The sequence below is a fragment of the Stegostoma tigrinum genome, chromosome X (assembly GCF_030684315.1).
Source record: "Stegostoma tigrinum isolate sSteTig4 chromosome X, sSteTig4.hap1, whole genome shotgun sequence".
Taxonomy (NCBI): Eukaryota; Metazoa; Chordata; class Chondrichthyes; order Orectolobiformes; family Stegostomatidae; genus Stegostoma; species Stegostoma tigrinum.
In genome coordinates, this window is record NC_081404.1 from 5504998 (window position 1) to 5514669 (window position 9672).

The following is a 9672-nucleotide window of genomic DNA, read 5'->3' on the forward strand; positions in this document are numbered from 1 at the left end:
GTTGCTGGAAAAGCTCAACAGTTCCGGCAGCATCTTGAAGGGGAAAACAAAGTTAATGTGTCAGGTCGGGTGACCCTTCCACTGAATTTACAGAAATGGTTGCCTCCGTGTTGTTCTAATTCTAAGCTCCTCACCTGAGGAAGAGTACATTATTCTTTAAAATGCAAAGGCTGTGCATGGTGGAAATGTTGCTGCATTCCCCATGTAGATTTCCTAAAGGGCCTTCTCTTCTGCCTGTCCCACAGGCCTGACGATTCCTCCTGCACTGACACCCTCATCCGCTTAGCCAAACTTGTCCTCCCCCTCAACAACTTCTCTGTCAATTCCTCCCACTTCCTACAGACAAACAGCGTGGCCATGTGTACCTGCATGGGCCCAACCTGTGCCTGTGTCTTTGTAGGTTATGTGCAACAATCTGTACTCCATTACATTGATGGCTGCATCGGCGCTGCCTCGTGGTCCCACGAGGAGCTTGAACAGTTCATCCACTTCAACCAAACCGTCCACCCCAACCTTAAGTTCACCTGGACCATCTCTAACAACTCCCTCACCTTCCTGGAACTCTCAGTCTACATCTCAGGCAACCACCTCGAATCCAATATCCATTTCAAGCCCACCGATTCCCACAGCTACCAAGAATACACCTCCTCCCATCCATCTTCCTGCAAAAATGCTATCCCCTATTCCCAATTCCTTCACATCCACCACATCTGCTCCCAGGATGTGTCATTCTGCTCCGTACATCTCAGATGTCCTCATTTGAAGGGAATGCAACTTGCCCGCCCTCGCCGCAGTGGTCATGAATGCCCTCAACCACGTCTCCCACATTTGCCGCAACTTTTCCCCCACATCCCATCACCGCAATAATGACCAAAAAAGAATCCCCCTTCTCCTCAAGTACCATCCCACCAACCTCCAGATGCAACATATCATCCACCGACACTTCCGCCATATGCAATCCGACACTACCACCAAAGACATTTTTCACTCCCCACCCTTGTCTATTTTCCAGAGTGTCGACTCTCTCCGTGACTCCCTTATCTGATCCATGCTCCCCTCCAGTCCCAACACACCCGGCATGCTTCACTGCAACCGCAGGAATTGCTACACCTGCCATCACACCTCCGCCCTCACCCTCACCCCAGGTTGCAAGAAGACTTTCCACATCAAGCAGATGTTCACCTGTACAATGTAGTATACTGCATCCGCTGTACCCATTGTGGTCGCCTCTACATCGGGAAAATCAAGTAGAGGCTTGGGGGTTGCTTTGCAGAACATCTCCGTTCGGTTAACACTGAACAACTGCACCTCCCAGCCGTGAACAATTACAAATCCCACCCCCCCAATTCCTCAGATAACATGTGCATCCTGGGCCTCCTGCAGTGCCATAACGATGCCACCCGAAGGTTGCAGGAACGGCAACTCCTATTCCACTTGGAAACCCTGCAGCCCCATGGTATGAATGTGGATTTCACAAACGTCAAAATCTCCCCTCAACCTCCCGCAAACCAAAACAAGCAGCTCGACCCCGCCTCCCTAACCTGTGCTTCCTCTCACCTATCCCCTTCTCCCACCTCAAGCTTCAACCCCATATCCTGCCAACTAACCTTTCCCCATTCCCTTGACCTGTCTGTCCTCTCTGGACTGACCTACCTCCTCCCTACCTTCCCGCATACACCTCAATTTATTGCCCCCATCCCACCTCTTTGACTTGCCCTACACCGCTCCACCTATCTTCTCCTCTATCCACCTTCTATCTGCTTCCGACTCTCTCCCTATTTCTTTCAGAACCATCTTTTCCGCCCCCCCCCTCCCCAATTTCTGAAGAAAGGTCGAGGCACGAAACATCAGCCTCCGTTCTCATATGATGCTATTTGGCCTGCTGTGTTCATCCAGCTCTACACCTTGTTATCTCAGATTCTCCAGCATTTGCAGTTCCTATTTTCTCTGGATTCAATGTGAATCGGGGCAATGTCTCAACTGTTGTGAAACTGATGGAAGAAAATGTAAGATGCTTGAATTTTTCTGAGGGGCTTGCTAACTCAGGTTCACGGTCTTCTGCAGGATTTCCTCTGTGTCGTGTCCCAGGGCCAACCATTTTACATTGCATCCAGTATAATGATTTTCCTTGGTGATTCAGGAAGACAATTGTGGGACAATTTCGCGAAGATACAGAGACATTCAGATCAGGAAAGATCACTCACTGCAGCCCTCCAGAAATCTGCAAAATCATTCAGTCACTGGGCCATCATGAACTCTGGAACATCATTTAATACCTGCAGGACTCCCTATCTCGACAGCATCTCCCAGTCACTGCAGAAATCCCTACCTCTGTCATATCGTCCAGTCACTGCAGACCTCACTACCTCTGTCATATCGTCCAGTCACTGCAGACCCACTACCTCTGTCATATCGTCCAGTCACTGCAGACCTCCCTCCCTCTGTCATATCGTCCAATCACTGCAGACCTCCCTATCTCTGTCATATCGTCCAGTCACTGCAGACCTCACTACCTCTGTCATATCGTCCAGTCACTGCAGACCTCCCTCTCTCTGTCATTTCTTCCAGTCACCGCAGACGTCCGAACAAGTGTAACATCATTCACTCCTTGCTGCTCTCCCTCTTTCTGTAATATCACTCCCTCACTGCAGACCTTTCTATTTCTGAAATGCCATTGACTGACTGCAGACCAGCCGATCTCTGGAACATCATTCACTCACTGCAGTCAGCGTTAGGTCTGTAACTCCGCAAAACCATTCAACGTGTCGTCACTGTCTCTGTCATATCATTGAATCTCTGTAACACTCACTATCTCGATAACATCATTAAATCACTGCAGCCAAACTAATTTCCATAACGTCATACAGTCACTGCAGCCTCCCAGTCTCTAAAATCATTCACACACTGCGTCCCTCCAAATCCCCTTAACACTGTATGTTAATATAGCCTCCTCGACTTCAGTCACATCGTTCAGTCAATGCAGACTCCCTCTGTCGATCAGATCATTCACTCCTCTGTCCCTGCAACGTCTAAAAGAGTCAATTCAGCCTTCTCTATCTCTGTAACATCATTCACTCACTGAGACATCACTATCTCTGTGCCATCATTCACTTCCTGCCCTCTCCCTGTAACATCGGTCAGTCACTGCAGCCCACCCTCTCTCTGTAACATTATTCAGTCAAAGCACACACCCCTATCTTTGTAACATCATTCAGTCTCTGCGACCGAACCCGTCTCTGTAACATCAGCCAGTCACTGCAGCTGTCCCGATGGCTGAAACATCCGTCATTCACTGCAGCCCTTCCTAGCTATGTGTCATCATTCGCTCACTACAGGCCACTCGATCTCTGTAACATGATTCAGTCACTGAAGGCCTCACTGTCTCATTCAGTCGATGCAGTCCTCCCTATTCAAGTATCATCCTTCATTTTCGGCAGCTCTCCCAGTCTCTGCAATATCATTCGGTCACTGTGATTGCCCCTATTTCTGGAATGACATTCCGTGGCACAGTCCTCCCTCTCTCTGGAACATCACTGCGTCGCTACAGGACTACCAAAATCTGGAAGATCATTCACTCAATTCAGACATCCCTATCTCTGTAACATTGTTCAGTCACTGCAGCCCTCCGTATCACTAACATCATTTACCCACTGCAGACCTTCCTATCTCTGTAACATCATTTACCCACTGCAGGCTTTCCTATCTCTGTCACATCATTTACCCACTTCAGACCTTCCTGTCTCTGTAACATCATATACACACTGCAGACCTTCCTATCTCTGTCACATCATTTACCCACTGCAGACATTCCTGACACTGTAACATCATTTACCCACAGCAGACATTCCTGACACTGTAACATCATTTACCCACAGCAGACATTCCTGACACTGTAACATCATTTACCCACTGCAGACCTTCTTATCTCTGTAACATCACTTGCCCACTGCACACTTTCCTTTCACTGTAACATCATTTTCCCACTACAGACCATCCTCTCCGTTCTTTATTGTTTGGGAAGTTGTGTCTGAATCTTTGTGCTGGCTTTATAAGACACAATTAGAATGTTACCTGTCGACCCATACATTGACAGTTTACTTGTGATGAGCATTCACTTATCTGTAATAAATATTAATTCTTGGAAAGTACAGGGAAATTGTCAGAGGTTTCAGTTAATTTGCTGCCAACCAACAGGTGATGTGTGGAATTTGTACGTTTTGATTAAACTATTAATATTGTGATGATCCCCACCCCACCCTCAGTGTAATTTGGTACAAAGGGGCAGAGCACTTTCCCAATTGAGACGATGTGAATCAATTTACTTCCACCATATGGGGAATAGACCACACATGCTGTTTCCTATCTCGTCTTTCAGCGGGTGCTCCAACTCACATGCCTCCCTCCCCAACCCCCCCACCATTCTCAGGCCGTGTATCTTCGCTCAGTGTCAGTGATGTGGATGGCACTTTTGGATTGGAAATAATACCACCCGCCTCTTGGCTGATTCTCTCTTTTTTTTGTATTTCTGCACTAATCAAGCAAGTGGTGCAGCCAGAGATTGATCAGATGCCTAAACTTGGATTGTGTTGCCAAACAAATAAAAGCATTTGTACAAGAACTAGCAGTCCACAGAATAAATGCAATAGCTTTCCATATTTTGGTGGCTTCAGTTATATGATCTCTTCTGACAGTGTAATGTATGAAATTTATGATTTAGCCCATCCATAGCAGTACAAAGCAGCCGGAAATAGTGAAGAGTAAAATAATTGCCTTCATTCTATTCTCTATCTCTGGATGGCTGTGCTTCCCTCCTTTATTCTGACACCTCAGTCCCTTGTGGGCTTGACTAACTATTACAATGCGCTTGACTGTCAGTATGTTGAGCAGCAGACTTAACAAAAATGGGAACAAGGGGGTTATAAACTTGTTCAATACGTGAAACTCTCTCGAATGTGGCTCAGTCCAATTGCTTTCCTGAAGCTGACATTTCAAGGACACGTTGTTGACTATATATTGAGGTTCATGTACAGAGTAGAAGGCAGGGAGATTCAGATTCAGGAAACGGTTGTGTGAAACATTTGAAGAAATAATTTGTTTCTGGATGATATTTGTGATCGTAGACAGCAGATACATTGTAGTCATGGTCACCAAGTAGTGCACGGTGCAGTTGGAGAGACCGCACTGTTCACAGGGAAGAATCACAACTACAAGTAAATTAAAAGCAGTGGAAAGAGAATTCAAAAGTAAATGTTGAAACAAAATCCCACGTGTCAATTTCAAAAAAGGATGGAATGAGTTTGGCTTCACCAGAATTGCTTGTGGGATGTGACTGGTTGGCTGATGATTCACAGATTTTCCCGCTCCACAATTGTATCTTGAATACCAGTTGAACTGAACTTTCTCCATTAAGATTTGTTTCATGGGTTTTGCTGTTTCCACACAATAAGACAGAAAAATGCACACAAAGTGAGAGATTGCAGCAGAATCCCCGCTCCATCATCACTGGCAGAATTCAGACCCTCCCCAGAATCAGGCACACCTTTCGTATCAAGCATCCAATCAGTTTTCAATTCTTATCTCAGCTTGCTTTTTGACAATCTCCAAGCTTGGGCCTGAGAGGGAAATCTGTGATGCGAGGACAATGCAATGAAAGAAACTTCTGAGGGATTTGGAAAGGTTGTGTGACAGCTCTAATGGCGTGAATACATGTGAGATTTTATACTTTCTTCTGTGTTTTTTTGTTAAAGTGGACAAATTAGTTTGTGTTGTATTTTTGTGAAATGTGTGCACTTTTTAACGTTCTAAAATTATTTACTTCAGCGTTTGACTCTCAGATTAGTGCATTTGGGTGTCCATTTAATTTTTGTGGTAGGTTTGAAAATTAAGTACTTTGCTCCTTGTGGGTTGGCACTGCTGCCCCTGAGGCCAGGGACCCATGTTTGATTCCAGGCTGTCTGTGTGGAGCTTGTGCATTCTCTCTGTCTCTGCGTGGATTTCCTTCAGGTGATCCCTCCCACAGTTGAAAAATGCGCTGTTTTTCATAGTCTGGCCATGCTAAATTGCCCATCATGTCTGTGGATGTGCAGGCGAATTGGATTATCCAGAGGAAATGCAGGGTTGCAGGGATAGGGGTGGGTCTGGGTGGTTGTGTTGTTTGGAGGGTTGGTGCGGACTCAATGTGTTGAATCGCCTGCTTCCACACTGTGGGGACTCTATGACGCGATGTAGTTGACAAGACTGCGTTTCAAAAGAAAAAAATAATCGCCATTGAGGCAGGTAGCTGTTCTGTTAATAGAAGCTTTTTCATACTATGGTGGTTAAAGCAGCAGATGAAACGTTACATTGTAAGCTTAAACAAGAATGATGAACAATGAAAACCATTTTTATTCAATTCAAGGGACAGCTTGCTGAACACAGAAGCCTGTCCCTTTGGGATCCACAATCGGCACGACCAGGGCTGCCCACTCTGCAAACTGCACTCGTTTGATAATTTATTCACATTCCCGCCTCCAGATTTCTTCCTCTACTTGTCCCTGCAAGATAAAAGGCACTGAGCAGGCCTTTCAAACCCGTGGGATTGTTTCCTCATCAACATATCGGGTGGCATTGACTCCTTTGATCGTCCTTTGACTTTCCTGAAAAACATCCGGGTAATTGATTAGGACTTCACTGAGGCAGCCATTTGCTCATCAAAGAACATGGGGCCAACCAACGAGAATATTTCTCAAGCAATTTGCCTCATCAGTGCTGGGTCCGTGTCTTTTACGACAGTGTTAATTTAACCAATCACTTTTCATAAGAGACTGGAACCGCAGTTGTACCCTTAACGTGTAAAGTTTCTCCAGTACAGATTCTCTGTCTCAGTGTCAGTTTATGTCATCTTAAGGGTTAGAGTACGCAGCAAATTTTGTGAAGGACTGGTTCTGCAATCACTGACACGGCCACACCAGCGACAACCTCCATGAGAACTGGATGATCATTTAATCAGATTTTTATTTCAATTTGTTCTGACTTGGATGTTGCGGAGCAATGTAATTGTACCAAGCCAAATAGCAATGGGCTTTCCAGGGTGTGCACCCTCCTGTTTACTGGCCAACATTGTCTTACTCAATACAGGCCTGGAGGGCCTCATTTGCTCTCTCGAGACCGCATACCTGAAGCACCAATAATGGTTTGCCAGCCCAAATCCTGAAGAAAATAGAACATAGAACAGTACAGCACAGAACAGGCCCTTCAGCCCACAATGTTGTGCCGACCATTGATCCTCATGTGTGCACCCTCAAATTTCTGTGACCATATGCATGTCCAGCAGTCTCTTAAATGACCCCAATGACCTTGCTTCCACAACTGCTGCTGGCAACGCATTCCATGCTCTCACAACTCTCTGTGTAAAGAACCCGCCTCTGACATCCCCTCTATACTTTCCACCAACCAACTTAAAACTATGACCCCTCGTGCTAGCCATTTCTGCCCTGGAAAATAGTCTCTGGCTATCAACTCTATCTATGCCTCTCATTATCTTGTATACCTCAATTTGGTCCCCCTCCTCCTCCTTTTCTCCAATGAAAAGAGACCGAGCTCAGTCAACCTCTCAAGAGAAGATAAGCCCTCCAGTCCAGGCAGCATCCTGGTAAACCTCCTCTGAACCCTCTCCAAAGCATCCACATCTTTCCTATAATAGGGCGACCAGAACTGGACGCAGTATTCCAAGTGCGGTCTAACCAAAGTTTTATCGAGCTGCAACAAGGTCTCACGACTCTTCAATTCAATCCCCCTGTTAATGAAAGCCAAAACACCATATGCTTTCTGAACAACCCTGTCCACTTGGGTGGCCATTTCAAGGGATCTATGTATCTGCACACCAAGATCCCTCTGTTCCTCCACACTGCCAAGAATCCTATCCTTAATCCTGTACTCAGCTTTCAAATTTGACCTTCCAAAACGCATCACCTCGCATTTATCCAGGTTGAACTCCAACTGCCACCTCTCAGCCCATCTCTGCATCCTGTCAATGTCCCGCTGCAGCCTACAACAGCCCTCTATACTGTCAACGACACCTCCGACCTTTGTGTCATCTGCAAACTTGCTGACCCATCCTTCAATCCCCTCATCCAAGTCATTAATAAAAATTACAAACAGTAGAGGCCCAAGGACAGAGCCCTGTGGAACCCCACTCACCACTGACTTGCAGGCAGAATATTTTCCTTCTACTACCACTCGCTGTCTTCTGTTGGCCAGCCAATTCTGTATCCAAGCAGCAAAGTTCCCCTGTATCCCATTCCTCCTGACCTTCTGAATGGGCCTACCATGGGGAACCTGATGAAATGCCTTACTGAAGCCCATATACACCACATCCACAGCTCGACCCTCATCAACTTTTCTAGTCACATCCTCAAAAAACTCGATAAGGTTTGTGAGGCATGACCTACCCCTCACAAAGCCGTGTTGACTGTATTTGATCAAGCCATCCTCTTCCAGATGGTCATAAATCCTATCCCTCAGAATCCTTTCTAACACGTTGCAGATGACAGACGTGAGACTTACTGGTCTGTAATTGCCGGGGATTTCCCTATTTCCTTTCTTGAAGAGAGGAATTACATTTGCCTCTCTCCAGTCCTCAGGTACGGCTCCAGTGGAGAGCGAGGATGCAAAGATCTTCGCAAGTGGCGAAGCAATTTCATTTCCCGCTTCCCAAAGCAGCCGAGGACAAATCTGGTCTGGGCCTGGCGACTTGTCGATCTTAATGTTTGACAAAATTTTCAGCACATCAGCTTCCTCTATCTCTATCCATTCCAGCATGCACACCTGCTCTTCAAAGGTTTCATTCACCACAAAGCCCGTTTCTTTCGTAAAGACAGAAGCAAAAAACTCATTAAGGGCTTCCCCTACCTCCTCAGACTCCACACACAAGTTCCCTATGCTATCCCTGATCGGCCCTACTCTTTCTTTGACCATTCTCTTATTCCTCACGTAAGTGTAAAATGCCTTTGTGTCTTCCCTGATTCCTTCTGCCAAGCCTTTCTCGTGCCCCCTCCTGGCTCTCCTCAGACCATTTTTGAGCTCCTTCCTTGCCTGTGAGTAATCCTCCCTAGCTGAACTTGACCTTAGCTTCCTCCACCTTATGTGAGCTACCTTCTTCCTTTTCACAAGAAGCTCCACCGCTCTCGTCATCCAAGGTTCCTTTATCTTACCCCTTCTTGCCTGTCTCAGAGGGACATATTTACTCATCACTCGCAACAACTGTTCCTTAAACAGTCTCCACATGTCTATAGTTCCCTTACCATGGAACAATTGCTCCCAGTCCATGCTTCCTAACTCGTGTCTAATCGCGTCATAGTTTCCTCTTCCCCAATTAAATATCCTCCCATTTTGCCTAATCCTCTCCTTCTCCATAGCTATGTAGAATGTGAGGCAGTTATGGTCACTATCACCAAAATGCTCTACCACCACAAGATCTGATACCTGCCCCGGCTCGTTTCCGAGCACCAAGTCTAGAATGGCCTCTCCCCTCGTCGGCCTGTCAACGTACTGCGTTAGGAAACCCTCCTGAACATACCTTACAAAAACAGCTCCATTCAAATCTACTGCTCGAAGCAGGTTCCAATCAATATTAGGAAAGTTAAAGTCACCCATTACAACAACCCTACTGCGTCCACACTTTTCCAAAATCTG